Below are 24,164 nucleotides of genomic sequence, written 5' to 3' on the forward strand. Positions count from 1 at the left end.
CCTCGGTTCTCTCAGACACACACAGACAGCAGGGACAGAGAGCGGCAGAGAGGCTTTATCCAGAGGGTGGCAGCAGTGAGTAGCCCTCGCCACAGAGGTCTGCCAGTCTGATTATAATTTATGATCCATTTCTATTATAGGTGGGGTGTGCAGAGATAGTTACAGTAATAATTATCAGAGTGAAGTGTTTCCTAGGCAACTGGAATCTTTTTTTCTCCTCCATTCATGCGGGCGTAGCAAAAAGTGAGTGTCTGTGTGTAGCATGACATGACTAGTGGGCCTGTGCTACTAGTATCACCACTTCAGCTGCTGCGTATGGTGGTTTCACTATGTTCTACTACTGCGAGCTTCATAGTCCCTGCGGGCCAGAGCTGGACCACACACGCACTGTCTTTTTTTCCTTCTTTTTTCCCTCATTTTTCTCGCATATTTGCAAAGATTAACATTTAAAATGCTTTTCATGGCATTTTGAAGTACAACACAACTATCTTGGCCAACCAATTTTTTTTTCTTTTTTTTTTTCTCATGCTAAATGAAATAAGCAGATGATTATGGGAATTACGTTTACTAGACCGGCTTTCTTACATCCTCTACGACTGGCGATATTGCTGTAATTTTTCTGTATTTCTCTGTTTCCTTCATGTTGGCAGTAGCAAGAGTGTTATCCCTGTCTTCACCTCAGCAACCATGTCCTCTTGGGTCCTACACAAGCCCCCTGCACAATTACAGGACAGCCCTAATTCCTTATCATAAAAATCCAATGGTGTAATGTTGGAGGAATTGCCGTGTTGAGGCCAAACAATAGGGCTCGCACACTACGCTTTGTGTCATTAAACTCAGCATGCAAGCTTTGAAGTGTCCCTTAATTCGGCCATGCTGTGCTTCTTACACATGAAGATATTGCAAAGATATGAAGAAAACGGAATGAGAGAGACATAGAGACAAATAGAGATGTAGCCATCACCTTCATCATGAACCACTTTTATTTTCACTCCTGTTAGGTGTACTACAGAGATTACTTAGAACCATTACCACAGTTATGGTTAGGCGGAGCACCAGAGCAATAGAGAAACAGTGTTCTCCTGGTACTTCATAGGCAAGTCAGACGTCTGGCTTCGAACCTGAGCAATACTCCCATTGGGGCTCTAGTGTTCGCTTTTACCACAAAAACAATACACACTCAAAAAGTTTGCATCACCAGACAGCCGCTGGTTAATTTCAATCACATCATTTGAGTGGGAGGGAAGAAATCAGTTAGTGGAGAGGAAACATCATTTGAGATAAGATTATTTGAGTGCATTCTGTTTATTTTGAACGTGTGTTAAGTTTTGTCGTCGGCCGCTTTAAATGCTTGAGTGCTTTAAAGCAGGATGGATTCTGATTTGCTGTCAAAATCAGCAAATTTTTATTTTTTTATTTTTTTTAGAACGATTTTTAGAACTATATCTTTATAGTTACAGTGCTTGGTGTGAACAGGCAAGCACCAATTCAAAACCTGTATGAATTACTCACATCTGTCCTTGATCCCTATTCATGTTCAATTTATGAAAAAAAGAACTGCTTGAACATTGTGCTAAATATATTCTTTTGGTTTTTACAGAAGAAAGAAAGTCATATGGGTATGGAATGACATTAGGGTGAGTAAATGATTTTATATTTTAAGAAACTGTCACTTAATGGATAATAACCCCTGGTGGAAAGTCCAGCTTAAAGGGATGGCTCACCCAAAAATTAGCCCATGATTCACTCACCCTCAAGTCATCCAAGGTGTATATGACATTCTTCTTTCAGATGAATACAATTGGAAGTTATATTAAAAAATGTCCTGGCTCTTCCAAGCTTTAAAATGGCAGTGAATGGCCGTTTTGGTTTTGAAGTCCATAAAAGTGCATCTATCCATCATAAAAGTGCATCTATCCATCATAAAAGTGCTCCTCACGGCTCCAGGGGGGTTCATAAAGGTCGACTGAAGCGAAGCGAGAAGTGATGCGTTTGATATTTAAAACTTTATAAAGTAAAATAACTAGCTTCCGGCCAATCGAACATACGGATTTCACTTAGTCTAAAGTGCAATTAATGCGAGTAATGCGACGTACTGCTGTTATTTACGCTACGCCATGACGCACTACGCCACTTCTGACGTCACAAGTCCGTTTGGCCGGAAGCTAGAATTTTACTTTGTAATGTGTTAAATATTAATATTTTTCTTACACAAACTCATTGCTTTGCTTCAGAAGGCCTTTATTAACCCCCCGGAGCTGTGTGGAGCACTTTTATGATGGATAGATGCACTTTTATGGACTTCAAAACAGAAACGGCCATTATAAAGCTTTGAAGAGCCAGGACATTTTTTAAATATAACTCCGATTGTATTCGTCTGAAAGAAGAATGTCATATACACCTAGGATGACTTGAGGGTGAGTAAATCATGGGCTAATTTTAATTTTTGGGTGAACTATCCCTTTAAGCCGCTAACTGTTTTGGAACATGGTAGCTGGTTTCTAGCTGGTCTAAGATGGTCATTAGGCGGCACAAGCTGCTAGACCAGCTGCTAGACCAACAAACAAACCAGCTACCCAGTGTACCCACTAGTCACCCACAGTTTTTGGAACATGGTGGTCAACCATTTAATGACAAGGGCTATCACAATATCAGATTTTCACTACACGAATATCATGGCCAAAAGAAATCATGAGAATGATATTTATCTATAGACATGTTGATTTTTTATTTATTTTTAACTTTTGTGTGTTTTATCTTTTTTAGCCAATGGATCACACTTAAAGTATGAGTTTAGGGAGGCAGAGAGAAAGTTTGTAACTAGCTATACATTTTTTTTTAAAAAAAATTGCCAGTTCCTGCAGACCTGTCGTATATACAGAATCTAAAAGTTCTCACACTTTTTTGGTTGCGGGTCCAGTGTCTTGCTTTCATCTGTCATTTCCTTCATCATGACTATACTAACTATGCTGTTTTTGCATTTCATGAAGGGCAACCAGCGTTAAGATGCCAGAAACCAGAGTTACTGATGCTAGATTATATACAATCTTATATGTGGTTTATTAACATGATATCAAAAATTCATTTTTCAAATAGCATGATTATTGTGAATTAACTGGTATATTGCGACACCCTTACTAACTTGGACCATCTGGAAACCTGTTACTATATTATAAAATACAGGCTAAACTTTTGTTGCCCCACAACTAAATAGTCCAGATCATGTGTGTTAACCATTAAAACACACATTTGGATGTAGTCTATTCTGGGACATAGTTGACCCTGGCTACAAAAGTTAATGCTAAATGAGACCTGGTTGCTGCGGTCTCCCCCATGTTGCAGCAGGGTACGTAATGGAGACGTGGAAGTCTTCTCCCAGAGATCTAGTAGGGACTCAGGAGGTGCGGGCTCTGTTTCACCTCCTGCCCCAGAGCAGATTTTGTGGTGATGATGATGGTGGCTGGCATTAGTGCCGCTGGGAGTTTGAAAACGGATCTGTTACTTGCAAGGGGTTAAAAAGCTGACATGGCGGGCTCTCAGTACCCCCAGAGTGTGTCATTGATTGAGGCACTTGGCTGATATGTCACCACCAGGCACACAGATGGATGAAAACACAAACAGTGCAGCCGTGAACACCTTAGCCAAGCCGTCGCATATGCGCATGTACGTGTGTGTTTGTGCGATTGTCTGTGAGTAGCGATAGTGTGAAAATCTCTGGATACGACGGCGTAGTGTGTTTTGTCTACATGCTTCCAGTAATCTGTTCCACACGATCCTCAAGTGTCTTCCCTTCTCGTTCTCCCTCGTCCCTCCTCATTCTCTCTGTTTTGCTCTCTCTCGTTCCCTTTTCTCTTGCCTCTCTCCACCCTGAAGTGCCCTTTTTAATTGAACAGTCATCTGTCGGCTGTTTTCCCCTCTCCCCTCCTCCCTTTTCAAACATCAGTCCATCCGATGGCTTCAGCTACTCTCTCTTTCCTTCTCTCTCTCTCTCTCTCTTCTCCATCATGCCATCTGCTTACAGCCGAGTGACTGGCAAGTACTATGCCATCTCTCTCTACCTCCTTTCATCTGTCCCTCCCTCCCCTGTCTGTTGGCATTGTTTGTTTGCACGGGTTGCTGTGCCTTTAAGACCGCTGCCTGCGACTCGGGCCTAATATCATTAATCTGTACAAACTTGGTGTGACAGAAGCAGGAGGCACCGCAGATTGATGACATTTTATTGTTATTGCAGTGCTACTATTAACTGTTCTGCGGTTCTGCTCGCATTTTTTCCCTCTACCTCCACACACGCCTGGCAGAGAGAGACCAGGGAAAGGGAGAGATTTGCAAATTGAACACTCTGCTGGTCTGATACAGAGAAAAACTGATTAATTTAAGTGTAAAATTGCTGTTTTGATATTATATTTCAGTGCCATTTTTCATTGCTCTTGTTTTCTCTTAAGGCCTGTTGAAGATTACAGGGACAAGTGAGAAGCACTTAATTTGCAAACAATGGGGGTTCTGTTGTTCTCTTGCAATATATAGCTGTTATACTTTTGAGAAATACAGTATGTATATTATACTGGATGTTTATTATCATGGACTGTATAACGGTTGATGAACAGTGCAGTTTTATTGATCCACAACACCTCTTTCATTTGTACTGGCTCGAGTATTACAGCCTAAATATTACATCAACAGCTATATCTATTTATTACGGATGTTTTATACTGAAAATATTGCTGTTACTATATTACCACTATTACAACTGCTGTCGCTACTATCACTAAGTTAAGCACAACTGTTGGCACTACTTAAAATCATGGATGCAACTGCGCAAAAAGGCTTTTGGGTCATTTAACATCAATTTGATGTTATTTTCATCTGTGAAACACAAAATGAGATCTTAAGCAAAATGCCTGAGCTGCTCTTTTCCGTAACAAAATTAGATGCTGAATAATCCTGCTAAGTTTAAAGGGGAGTCAAAAAAGGTGTTTATGAATAAAAATACTTATAATAATAATAATAAATAATATTAGTATTGTTTTTTTTTTCATACATATATTTCCTCTGTTAACTTAGAAAATTGCTGGAAATTATAAAAGAGATTCTAATTCATAAATGTATCAAATTCATATATATTAATATATTGAAAAGAAAAATTACTATTGGTTTGCAAATCTGTTCTGAAATTTATAGAACCTAGCATACAAGTCTTATGGGTAACTTTTATGATACTTTCATGGTGGCGTTTGTTTGGAGCTTGGCTGTATCAATCACCATCCGCTTCGACATTGTGGATTTCTGTGTGTCCGTGTTTCATGGAAGAAAGAAAATAATACAGTTCTGGAATGAAATGGGGATGAGTAAATGATGAATAAGCAAGATTCTCATTGTTGGTTGTTTAGTATATGTTAAAGTTGTGAGCGTGACAGGACAACTCATGTTTAGTGGAAGTTCAATTAGTAAAAAAGGCTGGGCATATGTGTGTGCGTGCTTCAGTGATATACCAGGGAGTGTTGGCTGTACAAGGTCAGACCCAGAGCTCATTAAGAACAGAGGAGGGGGGGTGGGGTCCCAATTCTCCCATTCTCACTAACCTTATTCTGTAATTAGCCATTGTTTCCTCTTAACACTCTGATCAGGGAGGGGAAGGACAGGAAACCTATTAAAGATCAGAGCTCCCAAGCACCCAAGACATAAAGCTACAGTAGAGTACACTTTCTCATATAGTACATGGGTTTATTTTCCACAGCAATACACCATGTTCTGGAGCACCAAGTCCACAGTTGGGTGATCATATTGCAGGCTCTTTTCAGGGCAAACATGTCATGTATGGCTTCCTCCATATGGCACGTTTGGTAGGTTTTAAGAGCCCATAAGATCCAGGGGCTTCAGTAAAAGTCAGCCCTGCTTAATGCTGATTGATGGGTGCACACTTTTCTTCTTCTTAACCATTCTCTCGCTTTTGTTAGATTCAACTGATACAGTTGACCTGTAAAAGGAGCAGAACGTGTAAGTGTGCATGTTTTCTGGGTTAATAACTTTTCTTTTTTTGCCCTCTCCATTAATTTATTTAACAAATGCATTTCACACCTAACATGACTTACAGCTAAAACATATTTATCATTTAAATTTAAACTTTTAAATGTTTTACAAAATCGTATGAAATCAGCATACTATTATTATTATTATTATTATAACTTGGTATATGCATTTTAGACTAGATTTTAGACAAACACAACGAGTGAATGAGTCTGCCAAATATTTTTCCTAGGTATAGGTATTCGGCTTTGGGCACATCCCTATCCAACAGCCATTAAGCAGAACATGACTGTTTAGTTTGTAATTTTCAGTCTGTTTTGTGGAACTTAATTACAGAACATTTATATGCTAAAAAAAGGTGCTCATAAGCCTTCAGGTTACAGGTCACATTAAACTTAGTTACTCTGACAGTTATATAAAGTGAGAATGCGCACAGAGCCGTCTGATTCAAGTCCTGGCAACCCAGGATGCGAATGTGTTTGACAGCATTGCAACTTAGTTTCTCAGTCACTTCCCTGCCTTAGTCTTTGTCCCACTGCAGGCTGGCGGTGGTCCATCCATCTGATGAGAACTTCCCTCCTGTCCAAATCAAACTGCCACCTGACCATCAATCAGTTCCCAACAGCTACAGCAACTTTCATTTTGCGATTTGACAATTACACAAGTTGGACAACATCACTCAAATCTACCCCAGCATCAATGAGCTTCAATCTCCGCACATGAGCCACCCTTAAACCCCTTAGCAGTTACGCAGCCTAATGTCATCTTGGCTGATGTCGAGACAACATTTACCAACACGTCAGCCTGGCATCCAAAAGCGTTCGCAATGTTTCCGAAACCGTGTGACTAAATTGCTGCTAAATTGCAGCCTTCATGAGCACTATTGCATTGTGTGCCACCGTCGAGGCCTGTCTGTTAGACGAGTAAGACTTTATGAGGCTGAAACGGATGAGGAACGGGACGAGGACAGTCAGTCATGTGGGATCGGAGATGCGGTGAGAACAACGACAGGGGGACAGACTTGATGGGATTTCCGAAATCCATGTGGGCCATGATGAATGTCTGAAATTGGTTTGTCTGGAGCTTGATAAGTCATTTGTTTTCATTAGCCTGATGGTAGCCTAAGTCCATAGTGGTAGACTGATTGGTGTGTGGTTGAGGGGGCTTGGATGGAGATGAGGCCTCTCTCCTGTCCTGGTCTTCATCCCGCTCTAAGAGAATTATATCGGCTCAAGGGCCCGCACCCCTGTGGACAGCTGCTGATCAGATAGGCTTCTGACAGCAAAATATCATTCACTCCCTGTCGCCGCCGCTCTCTCGTTGGAGCATGTCCATTAAATATTGACGAGCCGTTATCTCCGGGCGCTGAGGGAGACGTAAAAATAACGCAAAGAATAGAGAGGGGATGGGGAGCGGGAGATAAAGTCAGACGTGAGAGTCTCACCTTACAAGCCGAAGCGGCAATCCCTTGCGGTCTACTCCGCCGACTGTTTCTACTCTCAATAATTAGTCGCGTGTAAAACCGATCTCAGACTTGTCCTTAAAGTCACTCGGTAGTTAAGTACACTTGGCTCGCTTTTGCCTTTAAATGTCAGGTGCTGGTTAAAATAGACATGTTGCTTGAACTTAATGGAGGGGATTGTACGCGGAACAATAAGGCAGACAAGCGGTTGCTAGGCATATTCGGTTAATAGGCTCGCAGGTGGCACTTAAATGCGTCTTTCAGCTGTGGATTTGTGTGTGTGTGTGCATTTTCCTCTATTGTTCCTGAAAAGGAAAAGCCACAAACCATCTTTTTTTTTTTGTGTAGAGCCTGAAGTTACCTTTCATAAGGCCTTGTCACCGTTCACTCAGTATTAACACACACTCGCCCTGCAGTCAAATCAGGCCCTGACATACTGCTGCTGTCACACCAAACATAGCCCAAAGCATCAGGAAATAATCCAGCAGAAGAGACACTTAAAATAAGCCTGTGGCACTACCGAGAGTAGGAGCGAGGGAATGTGTATTAGAAAGAGGGTTAAGTTGCCTGTAAACCACTTGATTCTGCGAACACAGCGTGTGTATGTTTGTCTGTTCGAGATGTCGTTTGGGGGATGGGTTCACGGTCACACATGTGACACAAACACATACAGATAGAGAGAGAAGAGCCACATGGCAGCAATGCTAGGGGGCCATATGAGGCTTTCAGGCCTTGGTTAATTGGGAGCCTTCACTATTGATTAGGAGATTAGGAGTGAGCGAGCATGGCTCCTATAAGCCAGCACACACTCAGCGGGAGGGAAAGGGTGCTGTGTGTGTGTGAGTGTGTATGTGCAATGAAACGAAGCATGTCTGAAATATGCCGCTCTGTCAGTATTGCAAACACAAGGCAGGAGAAGAGGGTTAATCGTTACCTGATCAGAAGCAAGTTGATTGATTCGGATTGTGTTCTGGTCCTGATAAAACGAGAAATTTGTCAGGTTGATTGAATTGATCTGCGGGTGCCAACTTGTCCACCGATTAAAAGGTCATTCCTCAGTTTATGTTGGCTTCGAGTAGAGGAGTTTGCCCAGCGCAGAAGGGGTTAACCTCTCTGGCCATGACAGTATAAAAGCAAGCAAAATCAATAGGAGGAAAAATAGGAAAATGACATGCCCCTCCAGTTGGGAGATCTAATCTCCAATATCCATTTACAACACTAGGACTCGCTTTAGCAATTATAGGCCATCTCCACTGTCGGCCTCTCCTTAGGAGCACTGTGGAAATGCTTTTAAAATCTGCATTCAATAACGAAACAGTTTGTTTCATTCTCAAAAAGGCACATTTTCATATCGCTGAATGATTTTGATTGAACATTTCTCTTTTATGAATGTACATGTTTGGTTATTCCATTAATAATGTTGTATTAGTTTTTAATTTATAGTTACTCAAGTTTACTACTAGTTTTGTAGAAAACGTTTTTATTTTTTTCCAAAAATGCTTACATTTCTGAGAAATTTTATCTAGATTAAAATTTAGATTTTACACTTCACAGTACAGTCAGTTTTTATTCCATTATTTTGAATTGGATAACAGCAACAATTTAAATGCAATATATATAATAAAGCAATCACCACACTCTCCCAGCTAGGTGTCAAGGCCAAGATAAATATAACACAAAAATTAGTAAATCTGCACTGTTTATTATTATTATTATTATTATTATTGTGATTTTATTTCATTTATTCATTTATTTATTTTTTTACAGCTATTAGCTGTTCATTTGCTTGATATTATATTCAAATGTTGCCCTCTACTAGTTTAACCCCTTGCATTAATACACATTGACATGACTGCATTAAAACCATGACATTTTCCAATTGAAGTATACAGACCCCTTCTTTTTTCCCCTCTCCCTCTTTCTTCTCTGCTTCTCTCTTTCCTTTCCTCTTTTTAAAGTCCTCTTAAGGAGCGCTTTGTAGTCGCCCGTCCCGTCTTATCAGCGCTGGCACGAAGCACTTGCCTCTGTGACTGTCCTTATGTTCTGAGTGAGCTCCTGCTTTTGTGCTTTCTAATGAACTTTGACCAAAATTAGACATACTCTTCAACTTTTTAAAGCGGGGCCCCCCTGAATGGCTCTTTTGTTGTGGCAGCGGCACAGCGCTGGGCTGCTGAAGGAATGCTGGGTTTCTCACTCTCTTTCCTTCTTTTTCTCCTCCTCATAGACATGAGGAATTTCGGTCTTAATCTCAGAGAGAGACAGACAGAGAGCAGAAGGACTGAACTCCCTCAGGCACTTTAGTGGACGCCTCTGCTCTCACAGATTCAGCAGTGAGACAAACCACTCTTCATTTCTCTCAATCTCCCTCTGTCCAACACTCTCTCTGTCCCCACTTCTTATGTTTCATGTCAAGTCTCTCACTTTTTCTCTCATTTTTTGTTGTTATTGCAGTCTTCAGTCTTCTCCCTGGTTTACTAACTGGTGTTTTTTTTAATGTTTCTAGTTGTTGTTGTTTTTTTTTCAGTACTCTGTCTTTAAGTGTTTATAGTTGGATTTTTAATGTGGTATATATATATATATATATATATATATATATATATATATATATATATATATATATATATGTATTTTTTTTGTATAGCACTTTGGTCTGTTTTTAAATATGCTTTATAAATAAAATGAACTTGAACTTAAAATGAACTTGAACTTCATGCATTTTCTTTTTTTTACAGATATATTAAGTAATTTAAAAATGTAGTGCATAAGAATGTGCCTCTTTTATGATGAACATGTACTCAGTTTCTGAATTAAGTGGTTTTAGATTTTTCTTTTTGGTCTTTTAGTTAGAATTGTTAAGGTGGTAGTGCAACTGTTCAGAGATAAGTAATATTTCAGTAGGCTATTTTTTAACCTCAAGAAATCTTCATGATATTAGTAATCTTTAAAATATGTTTGAAAGCTTATTTTGGAAATGCAATGAGTGATATAATAATGTGTTGTTTGTACACTTTAATAATGTGTATAGTGAATATAAGGTTTTAAAATGTGTACACTGAAAATCTATTTAAACTTTATACTATACTTTCCAAAAATTAATAAATACTAATTCATACTTTTATTCTGCAAGGATACATTAAATTGTTCAAAAATGATAGTAGTCATTTATAATGTTACAAAATATTTATTTTTTAAATAAATTTATAAAAAATATATCATGGTTTTTCATAAAAATATTATTTATTGATAATAAAATGGTGTAATAAGTAATGACTGCTGAAAATTCAACTTCCAGACATCAAAAAGCCATCGAAATAATAAATCCAATATATTAAAATAGAAAAACAGTTAATTTAAATTATAACACTTCACAATACTGTTTTTGATCAAATTAATGGAACCTTGGTAAGCATAAGACTTATTTCAAAAACGTTAGAAATTACCATTTAAACTTACTTGTAATGAATGTAATGTAAGGATGATATTGTATTACTTTTTACTTGATAGGTACTTAACTTCAATCAAACATTTTCTAAAGACTTTTTTTTACATTTCTAAGAAATTTGCACAAGTATGCATACTTGCTTGTTTTTTTTTAATCTGGACTTTAAAAAAAAATCTACTTGTCATCATCTCACACATCTTTATTTCCCATTGTCCATTTCACTCTCCCTCTGTCTCTCCCTCTTTTTCTCTGACACTGGTGGAGGATTATAAATCAAGGTAATCGGGGCCTGTTTAACCTCCGCTAGGATGTCGTCACCAACCGAGTCCTCATGCTGTTTTACGTTTCCGCTCTCCTCTCATCTGCCTACCCGTGTGCGCTGCTTTATTGCCCCTCATGCTGCTTTTCTGCCTCTACGGCGTGAGTGTGTGCGTGTGTGTATATGTGTGTCTCACATGCTCACTGTCACACTCCTGATCTTTACAACGCTCCCAATGCGCTTGACACAATACTGTTAGGTAAGGTGGCAAGGGAGTGTAGGCTTACAGCATTTAAACCACATTTTCACTTACACACACACACGCACGCACGCATGCACACACACACACACACACACACACACACATACATTCATAGTTGTTTGTGCTCCAATTACATATTTATGTTAGTCAAGCTGAGCAGAAGGCAAAGCGGAGGCACGTCAGTAAGTTTAGCAGGTGGGGGCCGATTGGTATCAACTCCCAGAGGCTGAGAGAAGATAGACACATAGACTGAACCTTTTCCTCGCGCTAGAACACACACACACCTCTCAACTTACACCTCTAGCGCTTCCGCTTCGGAGAGAGAGAGCAGAAAAGGGAAGGAGACAAGTCGAAGCAGCCTAGTCTTTTCAGAGACAGAGTGAATGTGTACATTGAGTGCTGAAAGTGGAATGAGATAGATGATGAATTTGCTTGATTCATTAGCATGATGAATGAGCGAGTGTTATCAGGCAGAGAGCAGAATCAGAGGCTGACTGATGTGTGTGTTAGGGATGCTAGAAAGAGAGTCAGGCCCTCAGGTCGTTGACATTTAGAAACCCCAGAGACCGGGCTGCCCTAGAGCCCAAAACACAGCACGGGGAGTCAAACTCATATGCACACACATCATCCACAAACTTTATCAGGGGATCCAGTTTTTAACAACATTCACACATAATTTAATAGAGAAAAAATATGCTTCTAAATTAGGGATTTTCAAACTGGGGTCGGGGGACCCCCAGGGGGCCGCAAGGGAATGCTAAGGGGTCCATGGAAAGGTTTTGAGAAAAAAACATTTAAAAAATGTAAGTAAATTAAAACATGAACAATAAAAAAAACAAAAAAAAATCAAGATTAAAGTAAATACATTGTTTTAAATAATACATCAACAGTGTAGTACTATAGTGACTAGAAATTACATGACATTTTAAATTTCTGTTTCATTATCTCACACATTTTTATTTGCCATCGACCCATTCACTCACCCTCTGTCTCTCCCATTTTTTCTCTGTTGGAGGATTATAAATCAAAGTAATCGGGGACTGTTTAATTTCCGTGGAAAAGTTGAGAAAAAAAAAAAAAACACTAACTAAATAATAAAAATGATTTTAATTGATAATATATCAACAGCATAGTACTACAGTAAGTTTAAACAAACAAACAAACAAAATCAATAATGTAACAAAAGAAAATGTCTCAGGTTACATAATGTAACCCGGTTCCCTGAGAGAGGAACGAGACACTACATCATGGCTTGACGCTATGGAAAACACTTCGCGTGAGCCGGTGTCTGAAGCGCGTTTACACACGGCAATCTGTGATTGGCTGAGGGTGATGACGTAGCGACGCGTTGTATGTCACATAAATCATTAATAGATGCTATGCCAGAGTGGCGCCAGATTCTTATTGTCGGAAGCAGGCGTGGCCAGGGGCATGGCAGGCCAATGCGGCAGCTCGTTCACCTGAAGAAGACGTGTAGACGTGGCCAGGGGAATGGCAGGCCGACACAGCGGCTTGTTCCCCTCTAAGGGAACCATGTTACCTACATAACCTAAGACGTTCCCTTTCTAATGGAACTCAACGCTGTGTCATGGCTTGATGTTATGGGGACTTTAATGCCAACGTTGCCACGCCACTGGACAATGCCTGCCCCACAAGGCTGTGTTTCGGCACTGGATTAGACTGGATTAATTCTGAAGGACCTGAGGCCCTGGGGTTGAATCCGTGTAAAGACTCTAGAACCTGATGAAAGTGTGCGGAGAGGACCAGCCTGCCGCAGCACAAACATCTTGCAATGGTGCACCCCTAGCAAGAGCTCTGGATGATGCAATACTCCTAGTGGAGTGGGTCCTAACTCCTAGCGGTGAACAGAGATGGGAAGTAACGAAGTACAAATACTTTGTTACTGTACTCAAGTAGATTTTTCAGATATTTTTACTTTACTTTACTATTTATTTTTGTGCCGACTTTTTACTTTTACTCCTTACATTTTAACATGAATATCGGTACTTTCTACTCCTTACATTTAAAAAAAAATGGCTCGTTACTTTAGTTTCAAATTATTTCAGTGGAGTTGTTATTATTTTTGCGTCATCAACCCTTCACAGGGAGTATGGATTGACAGGCGATGTGACCAATCATAATCCGCCATTTTGTCCGACAAAGCAGTCAGGAGAGTTAGTAGATTAACATTGGAGGATTTAAACTTGAAAAACTAAGTGCACCGACATCTTTTCACGTAAAAAAATCATTCCTCCTTATGTTCATTCATGTTTATTTGATGCTATAAATTAACTAGAAGGAAGAGATGATCGGTTCACGAGCAGCTTTAACTGATGCTCTACATCGATCTGTCACGACACATTAAAGAGACACAAAACGGTATTTATTGTTTACATTTCTTTAAAAAATTACCAAATATGAAAGGTGAGTCTTTGTTTCATATAAAAAATAGCCTGGTCTGTCCTGTCTGTCAGCCCCTTGTCAGTGTCCTCTCTGCTCCGTGATGTGTGTTTGTGTGTGAGAACATGGTGTGGCGTAAGAGCGGCGTCGCTTGTCGGACATAGCAACAGTAACTAAAGGCAACGGAAGGGAATGGTTTGGGACTGTCTTTGTGAACGGTCAAATGAATGGGATATGGGAATATATGTTGCACACTTGATCCACCACTACAAGACGACTCGACAGATTCGGCGGCATTCATTCGCGGAAAAATCATTACATAGCCTATTACATGTAGATTCCTTTAAATGTTAAGGGGAAGATTAAAAAAAGAGAAACTGGGTCTGTGAATTCTCACAGAATCACAATTTAATTGAATTCATATATATTGCTACTCAGTCAGAATCTCATTAACCTGGATGAGTCTCTGTCACAATAATCATATGTGACCCTGGACCACAAAACCAGTCACAAGTCGCATTTGTACAATACATTGTATGGGTCAAAATTATAATTTTTTCTTTTATGCCACAAATCATTAGGATATTAAGTAAAGATCATGTTCCATGAAGATATTTTGTAAATTTCCTATTGTAAATATATAAAACATTTATTTTTGTGAGTGAATGCAGCACAATCACGAACATAAATGGACAACTTTAAGGGTGATTTTCTCAATGTTTCAATTTTTTTGGACCCTCAGATTCCAGATTTTCAAATAGTTGTATCTTGACCAAACATTGTCCTATCCCAACAAACCACACATCAATGGAAAGCTTATTTATTCAGCTTTCATATGATGTATACATCTCAATTTCAAAAACTTTACCCATGTGACTGGTTTTGTGATCCAGAGTCACATATAGGCTATGTGATGTTTTAGGCCTATTGGCAGACATCCATTTAAAATGTAACGTTAGGCAATGGCATATAAATAACCTTTTTTCCATATACACTTAAGTTTCTCAGCTTGCACTCTAGTAACATTTGTGTGGTCCAGGTAGCTTTGCATAAAAAAAAATGGTTATCATTCGCAAGGCTACTTTTACTTTTATACTTTAAGTAAATTTCCAAGCCTGTACTTTGTTACTTTTACTTGAGTAAAGAAGTTAAATCAGTACTTCTACTTTTACCAGAGTATTTTTTAACACAAGTATCTGTACTTCTACTTGAGTACGAGAAGTGAGTACTTTTGCCATCTCTGGCGGTGAAGCCATTCTGCGTGCCTCACAGGAGAGGGAGGTTGTGTCAGTGATCCAGTGCGAGATGCGCTGCTTTGCATTCCCTCTATGGCGGCCACCAAAGCAGACCAGGAGCTTAGAGGACTTGCGCCACTCTGAGCTGTGGACGTAGATCCTCAAAGCACGGACTGGGCAGAACTATTGCAGACTTTCTTGCTCTTGCTTAGCATGAGGAGGAGAGAAGAAAGCCTGCAAAACAACTGGCTGACCAGCCATAAATGGAACAGGTTGCGTGGTCTGTCTGTTTTCATGATTCACAACCTCAAGCAGCTCCTCAAACATGACTGACTAAGAGGGCTGCTCTTCTAACGCACCTGCCTGTCTGTCTGCATCTAACTCCTCAGAATCAGATACAGACAACATGAGTTCCTCGTTCTGGTCCAAATAAATCTTAGCGCGAGCCTCAAGATCCAGTACGGGGTCCTTGGAAAGGGCTCGACCACCAATCTCTCACTCCCCGTCCACTAACTCTGTCTGTGAACCCCATGACCAAAGTCGCTGAGCCATGGGACTCGACACATGGGGTGCAGGAGCTTGGCTCTCATCAAATAGAGCCAAGCGTCATCAGAGCTTGTGGAGATAAAACTTGTGGAGATGAAAAATAATCGCAGCCTTTGCAATTTCTTGATCGCGTTAAGCCAAGTCGGTTTGTGTGATTACATGTAAATTGCGATTTATAGTGTAGCCCTACTCCTCACCCATACAGATTACACACGTTGTGTGAGTTGTTGCCCGTAATGTATCGCGGACACGCCGTCACACATCTTCTGAACTTATTTCCTGACATGGTGGAATTTAACTCCTATATCTTTTTCAAACACACACAAATCAGCAAACACGTACCCAAACATGCGACTTCTGAAAACAAAGAAGCTGGCAACTGACTAGCATGGTGTCTATTTATGATTTCGGTGCTGTACTATGTTATTTCACTATTTTGCTACATCATCACACTCAGCCAATCGCTGATTGGCGTGTGTAAACACATGCTTTAGACACCGGCTCACTCAAAGCATTCCTAAAGCATCAAGCCAAGACACTTCGAGGGAACAAATATGTTCCAAATAATATTTTACATAATTATAATATTAATTTTAATTTGGATATTAGTATAAATTGGTTCTTTATACATGGAAATACTGTATATAGCTGCCTTTTAAATTTAAATCAAAAAATCGAAAACTTGTGTTCATAATAACAATAAAAGATCCCTAAGAGCGTCTTAAGCAGTTACAAATGAGCGTAATGTGCTGTTTATGGCCTGGTGCCATTTTTTGAGAGCATTGAATACAATTAAGAGAAAAATAATCTATGCTTAAATGACTCTTGGCTTTTCACATTGTTAGTATTAGTGTAGGATTTATTGTTTTCTTATTTGAAAAACTTTCTGAGATGCTTGTGGTCACTGGCTACTAATATTATAAGATGTACTTATGTCCTCCATTAAGTGTTGAAGCTCTGTTGTTGCATATGTCTCAATCTCCTCCTCTTGCAGCTGATCGGCACTCTACAGTAAAGCACATGGTTTTTTTAGACTGTCGCTTGTCATCTTTACCGCTAATTATATAGAGAAGTATGGAGATTTGGATCATTAGCAATGCTAATAGTAGCATCCAGTGAAACAGACACACCTGGATTGGGGTGAGACAGCTGGGGTAGGTATGGATTATAGACACAGGTGCACTATTCAACAAGCCTGCCAGTTTTAGACGAATGTTAAAGTATGTACTTTAAACTAAACAGAGATGCTAAAACTGGTCCCTTTTCACGCCCAGGGTGAAGTTCAAAGTTCTCAGAGGGGTTATCACTGGATTTTAACACATATTCAGTTATGTGTTTATAACTGTTCTGAATGAGTTTGATAGGACTTTTTGTAGTCTGTTTTTGCTCAGACCTTGATACATCCACGTAAACAGCAAAAATCTGCATCTCATTTGGTGCGCTAAATTTGATATGTATACTACTGTTCAAAGGTTTGAGGTCAGTAAAAAAAGATTTTTGGTTACACTTTATTTTAAGGTGTCATCGTTACAGTGTAATTATATATTTAAGTACTGAGTAATATTAAGCAACTACATGTACTTACAATATGGTTAGGGTTAGGCATAGGGTTTGGTTGAGGGTTAGTTGCATGTAATTATGCATATTTTACTGTTATTACAATGGTAAGTACATGTAACATAGGAACAAGGACACTGTAAAGTGTTACCCAATTTATTTATTTTTGTATTTGTATTTTTGTTTTATTTTGCATTTATGTTGGTGTCTGCAAAAGATTACACAATAAAGTGCAAAATAATTTTATATTTGGTGATGTTTGCATGTGATACGTTTTTTTTTTAATATATAATATTTCTAAGAACAAAATGCATAATATTTCAATATTTGGTGACATTTGTGTTAAACAGTTGTGAGTATTGCTACTAAAAACAAACTAATGACACTAGTGCTGTATTCGAGATATAGTTGTACAATATATCTTTTTTGAGCATTTGTGTAATGTATTTGTCAGCATTTTATGATATTTCTAAGAACAAGAAAATGCTAAATAATTTAATATTTGGTGACATTAATGTTAAACACTTGTGAGTATTACTAAGAAGCTAACTAATGACACTACACAGTGCTGTTGTCAGCCTAGTTCGTCTTGGCGGGATATTAATCCAAACACAGTCGGTTATATCTTAAGTGAATGTACACAGTCGGGAAATGAAATTGCATACACGTCAACATATATGATCTGTGCATTAGGCCTTAGCATAAATGCAGGCAAAGTGAATTGTGACAGTTTTTTTCTTGCAGAGAGGCAGTTTGACAAACAACAGGTCTCAGAGGAGTTGCATATGGCAAGCTGTGGTACACATGCAGGCACCTGCACAAGTGGCTGGGTAGAGATTCCTTTGACTAGTAGCAGGGCACATCCAGTGTCTGTTTACAGTAATGGCTCTTTTATGGTGGCAGGATGCTGGCTGCAGCAGTCAGGGCCAGGGGCACTACTCTCTCTCTCTCTCTCTCTCTTTCTCTTTTTCTCCTTCAATGATAAATGGTCCTATCGCTGGTTTAAATTATTTCCTACAGATCTCATTTAGGGCCTTGAAGAAGAGATCCACCCTGTTTATTCATTTCACATTTGCACCCTGCTTCAATATCTTTGTCTATGCCTGCAAAGAATCCCCCTCCCCACACCCCCATTCTCAAGAAAAGGAGGGGAAAAAAGCAATTTGCCCAATGTACATAAAATGATGCTCTCACAGTTTTGATAACCTGCATAAATTATAAAGCGTAATTAAATATTATACCCTGTGAGTTGCCAAGGAGAAAGACAGAACGAGGGAGAGACAGATAGAAAAAGAAGATGAATGGAGGAAAAAAAGGAAGGGGAAAAAGATAGAGGAGAGAGAGACAGCTGTGTGTTGTGTCTTCTTCTAATAATTGTTCTTATTGATTCTTCCTTAAGGTGAAATGGTTTAAAGATAACAATAGCATGGAAGGTAAGAGCAGATATCAGAGCATGGCGCCGTGGTTTTGTTTGGCTCACATAAATCAGAAGGGCTTTTGGCATTGTGAGATTGCCGCAGAGGTGGCCCATATATTTAAATGGAGTATTAAAAATTTAAATTGTTCAGCACATGGAAGGCGTGGATGTGTCTCTTGCGAGCACGCGATTGACCCAAAAATATATTCAAATTACCACAGCTAAACAGCATCTGCTCCACCCAGTGTGTGTGTGGGTGTGCGTGTGTGTGTTTGTTTTGTTTGTATGCGGGAAAGAGAGCGTGAATGAACTCTTTAAGCGTAAAAAGAACATATCCTGAGCTCAGCAAAGAAGAATCACTGATTCAGAGATATGTTCTGGTGACTTTTCAGTTCTGTCTAAGATTACAGGCTGCAGGGAGGCGACCTACAAGTTGTTGTTGCAGTAGATTACACCTTATATGCACATTATACAACCTATATGTCTTTATGATAGCTCAACTGGTAGAGCATGGCGTTAGCAATGCAGAGGTTGTAGGTTTGATTCCTAGGCAACATGCGCTGACAAAATATGCACCTTGTAATGTGCTTTGTATATCTACACTACCTTTTAAAAGTTTGGGGTCAGTAAGATTTTTCTAAAATAAATTAATACTTTTATTCGGTAAGGATGCATCAAGTTGATCAAAAGTGACATGTAAGACTTTTACATCCTTAAACAATCTATTTAACATAAATGCTGTTCTTTTGAACTTTCTATTCTATTAATATTTCACAATATTACTGTTTTAACTGTATTTGATCAAGTAAATGCAGCCTTGGTGAGCATAAGAGACTTCAAAAACATTTTTTATTTATTTATTTATTTTTTTTAAATCGTACCAACCCCTAACTTGTTTCTGCCAGCTGGTAAATGTAAAAGTATGAGCCTGGCTCATAAATATTAATTGGGTGATGTTACATTAGCCTAATAGTCGTAACTGCTTTGCTGAAAAGCAGGTACAGTATGTGGCTATATTAGAATTGCTGATAACATTGACTGCTGATGCAAACATTTGGCAGAGGATTTTATCTGGCAAAACTAAGCTTAAAATAATTGTTATTGCCCAAAAAGTGGAGTTAGAAATGTCTAAGCATTAAAGGGATAGTTCACCCAAAAATGAAAATTCTGTCATCATATACTCACCCTCAAGTTGTTTCAAACCTGTATGAATTTCTTTTTTCTGCTGAACACAAAAGAAGATATTTTGAAAAATGTCTGTAACCAAACAGTTGATGTGTCCATTTACTTCCATAGTATTTTTTTTTTCCTACTATGGAAGTAAATGGACACATCAACTGTTTGGTTACAGACATTTTTCAAAATATCTTCTTTTGTGTTCAGCAGAAAAAAGAAATTCATACAGGTTTGAAACAACTTGAGGGTGAGTATATGATGACAGAATTTTCATTTTTGGGTGAACTATCCCTTTAATAACTAAGTCCCATAGCACCGCACCAATCTGAGGTGGCATTAATGGCTGGTTGGAGTAAAGCAAGATGACATGGTTCTCTCTCTGTGGATCGTCCTCGGCTCCTGCTAGCGATCTCCTGCCATCATGGTTTCCCACATTTAACACCCAGCTCACAAGCCAGGGTGTGTGGGTGTCAATCCACGTCACTGTGTGAGAGTATGTGTTTTCTGTAAGGGTGATGTGGGAAAAAGCAGTGAGTAACAGTGTGTAATATGGTTTTGTAGATGCATGAATCTGCTCCGTGGGTGTGTGTGACAAAAGATGTCCAGACGTGTTTACAGTGTGCCTCAAAATATGTTTGCCATTAGAGGACGCTTTATCTTTGGGTGAAATGGTTTAAAAACTGTAAGAAAATTACTCTCAATGAAATCATCATTTACTCACCATCTTGTCTTGACACATTAATATGACTGCCCTCTGTCAGAGGAACAAAAAATGAGATATTATGTTCTGTGTCCTATATTCTAAAACTTTGCTTTGAATGAGGAAATGTCTAAAATGCAAGTAGTTATTCACTAAGAAATAGCATTTTCATGGAACAGAAAATCATATGGGTTTAGGACAACAGGAGGATGAGTAAATGATGTCATGTCTCATTTGTCAGAACACATGGGCTAACTGGCGCTTGGCCTCCGATTTAACACTGTATAATTTTAAGTTTCATTTCAACTCGTAGAGTTCAATTACAGTCAGCTAGATCAGTCAGATATGTAACCATTCAACTAGAGAAGCACTAAGGTGCTTTCGAAAGGGTTTTTATTACTTAAGTATATTTAGTCTGTCGCATATAGTTCTTGGTTACAATAATATGTGTTTAAGTCCACAATTAATGGAACACACCATAAACGTAGTTGTACAGTGTTCTCATTGGGTCAGCTGTGTAAGACTTGAGAAATTAGAAAATGCTGGGCAGTCTGGTTGAGGAACAACCACTCCCTGAGTAAACAAAGGACCTTTCTGGAAATGAACATTTGAACTCTCTTGTGAAATTAGCATCACCATTCGAGACGCAAGTCTAACCTAAGCATCATCCTAATCTACATCTCTTTCCCTTGACCCCCCATTCCCCCGTTCCTTCTATCTCTCATGCTGAGATCACCTGAAATTCACCCAAAAATCTATATGGTTTAATGTGAACAATAATCATACAACACTATACATGTTTGATATCATTTGGAATGTCTCAGTGCGACTGGTACAAATGTCTCATCCCTAAAGAAATAAAACAAAAGATAATAAAGTTTTTAAGAGTTTAGAGATATATTGCTTGCAGAGGAGGGTGGGTCCTCCAGGCAAATGGCATCCTGCCCTCAAAAGGTGTAAACTCTGAATGGAAATGTCCATTGTTAGCAAATGTTTCCATGTGAAAGAAGTTTATTTCTCGGTCTGAGTACTGAAAGAAATGCAACAAAAGGCTCAGGGTGATTTGTAATGAGATCTGCATTTTGGATTTCTTGAGTCAGGTACATCTTTTACTCTTTATCTCTGAGCATTTGATGTTATTGTATTGATTATCTTTGAAGTGATTATGAAATTGGCATGATACATTTACCTGACATAATAAATTGTTACGTTTTAATTTGTTCTGAATTAATCTGAAATTATTTACTTTAGTAGATTACCGTTGTATCCATTGTTGGCATGACCAAACCAAAGCTACTATCAGAGAAGTATATTGGTCGGCTTATATCTGTAGTATTGGTCAAGTGTATTCAAGTGTATACAACCGAGGGGGCTATACAAAAATATATTTGATTGTGTAAGTGTGAATGCGACCGTCTAAGATATTAGCCAATTACCTCTGTTTAGTGACCCAAAGCTGGCGAGTTTGTGATCGTGGGTATATTAACGGCCAGTGCAAGGACCCTGTGCGACTTTGGCACCCGAATGAACGATTAATAAGAGTAAAGAGTTAAATAGAACAATAAAATGTATTGTTAAACTATTATATAAATGACCAATAACAAATTGTCATTCCAACCTAAATTCAAGGTCGTGATAAAATGGAGTCAGATAAAAGCTTCACCTGCTTATCGGAAACTGTCGTTAAACCGATTGGGCAGGCCTTACAACAGCTGTCGCACATGATTTTAATAGAGTGGTGCAGGTATGACGTCACTTTGTAGGCCAATCAGCAGTTAGCATCACACTGGTTCCCTTGACAAAAACCTAATAGGATTTTCCCTAAAGGATTATCGCTAAAAACACGCTGTGATCAACAAAATACTTGCATGTTTTGTCCATCAAGATAATTTTTCACAGATGAACACAACTTTTATAAATTCTGAAGCCTAAATGCAGTCGCCAGAAGTAAAAAGCTAAAGGTAGGCTATAAACGAACTACACCACGGTCCCACGACTTCAGCGTCACCATCACTAAGCTCCCGACAACTCTTTCAGTTTGTATCTAAAAACATTTTCCCAGAACGTTTGAGTTAGAATATTTTATAAGAGCACAATTATATGCATGATGAGGCTGTAAAAGCGGACTGATCTACAGCGTGATGACGTTTAATGTCCCCAACAGTCTGTAGTCCCATTTAGCCACTTGTTAGCAACCGTCTTTTTCAAGACACATAACAGCTTAAAAAAAATCATGAGTGGGGTAATACTTTTGTATTTTATGTCATAGAATAAAACATGAAAGTGTTTTGAGCTTGTCTTCACCACAGACCTTATTTCAGCCATTTAACCAAAACCCCATTCACTTCAGGACGATGGAACCGGAAGTGCTAAAATTCTAACTCGTTTCCTTGTTTTAGCCTACAAAGTGATGTCATACCGGCACCACTCTATAGACCTTATGCGCCAGAGAAACGAGGGCGCCGCCATCTTTAGAATATTGTCTTTGAACTTCCGTTTTTGCAGTCGCTCTGTATATTCCTATGGCATTGCTGTCCAGGAGTAATTAGCTTTTGAAGTGGATTTACTCAATATAAAGTTAATGAAAGTTATCATGAGGATTGTAATGTTTAAAGCAGATGTCTTAACAAATGTCAGTAGGGAGGAAGGAAGATTTTAAAACGAGCCGTTCATTCATAAATACGCAAGATCGCTGTGAAAATACAGACCGGAAGTCAAAAGACAACAAGCGCAGCGCTGAAAAGAGGCGGGGCTACATAAGGTCTATAGAAGGTCTATAGGAAAGAAAATGCCTCTGTACTCAATTGGATAGACCTACAACAACCAATCAGAGCAACGGAGTAAGTGACTCAACTGCACGGACGCTGGAAGAAGTAGAAGAAGAAGATGAGTGTAAACAATCTTTGCCGGTGTTGTAAAAAGACTTTAAGGATACACAGAGTACTTACCAACACGATCATATTTTTGAGAGAAATAGTAAAGGTGAATGCATATACGAACAAGTTCTCCGTTTAGGATTAGAACTCGACGATACAGCAAACAAATCTCATCGCAACCCAAGCGCTCTTTGGTGACGTGGATGATTACGTTACTGTTGATCATCTGTCCATCATCGTATAAAGCCCGCCCTGACAATTTGATTGGTCCGAACAGCTCTGGTTCGAGCTCCACATATATGATAGTTGCTCCACAACGGATCAAGTCCAGACAGAACTTCCCGACCTCAAATGTTGTGGGCGGGGCTAAGTTTATCTGGCATCCAGGCTACTACTATTGAGCAAGGGTACATTAAATTGATCAAAAGTGACAGTAAATACTTTTATAATGTTACAAAATAATTGTATTTCAAATAAATGCTATTTTTTAACAACGTTTCCAACATTGATGATATTAATAATAATAAATGTTTCCTGAGCAGCAAATTAGCATATTAGAATGCTTTCTGATAGATCATGTGACACTGAAGCATAAGAGATGTCTTTTAAAAACAAACAAAAAAAACATTTACCAACCCCAAACTTTTGAATTGTACTGTAGTTCCCCCCCCCCCCACACACACACACAAGAAAAAAACAAAGATTTTTTCTTATCTTAGTATATATGTAATATGCAAGTGCTCAGAACTTCTGTTAACCAAAGCAAATTCACACAAGGCAATGCCATAGACAAGCTGATGATATTCTC

The 24,164-nt window shown here is 38.9% G+C and overlaps 1 long non-coding RNA gene across 1 annotated transcript in view; it reads left to right on the forward strand.

Annotated features, from left to right (window-relative positions):
• Window positions 1–1,329: 1,329 nt before the first annotated feature.
• Window positions 1,330–24,164, forward strand: part of LOC311079285 — a 93,568-nt gene continuing 70,733 nt past the window's right edge. Inside the window, exon 1 of the long non-coding RNA XR_014605383.1 lies at window positions 1,330–1,637. This is a non-coding gene — a long non-coding RNA (uncharacterized lncRNA). The remainder of the gene's footprint in view (window positions 1,638–24,164) is intronic.

Source organism: Abramis brama (genome assembly GCF_963993115.1).
Source record: "Abramis brama genome assembly, chromosome: 3".
Taxonomy (NCBI): Eukaryota; Metazoa; Chordata; class Actinopteri; order Cypriniformes; family Leuciscidae; genus Abramis; species Abramis brama.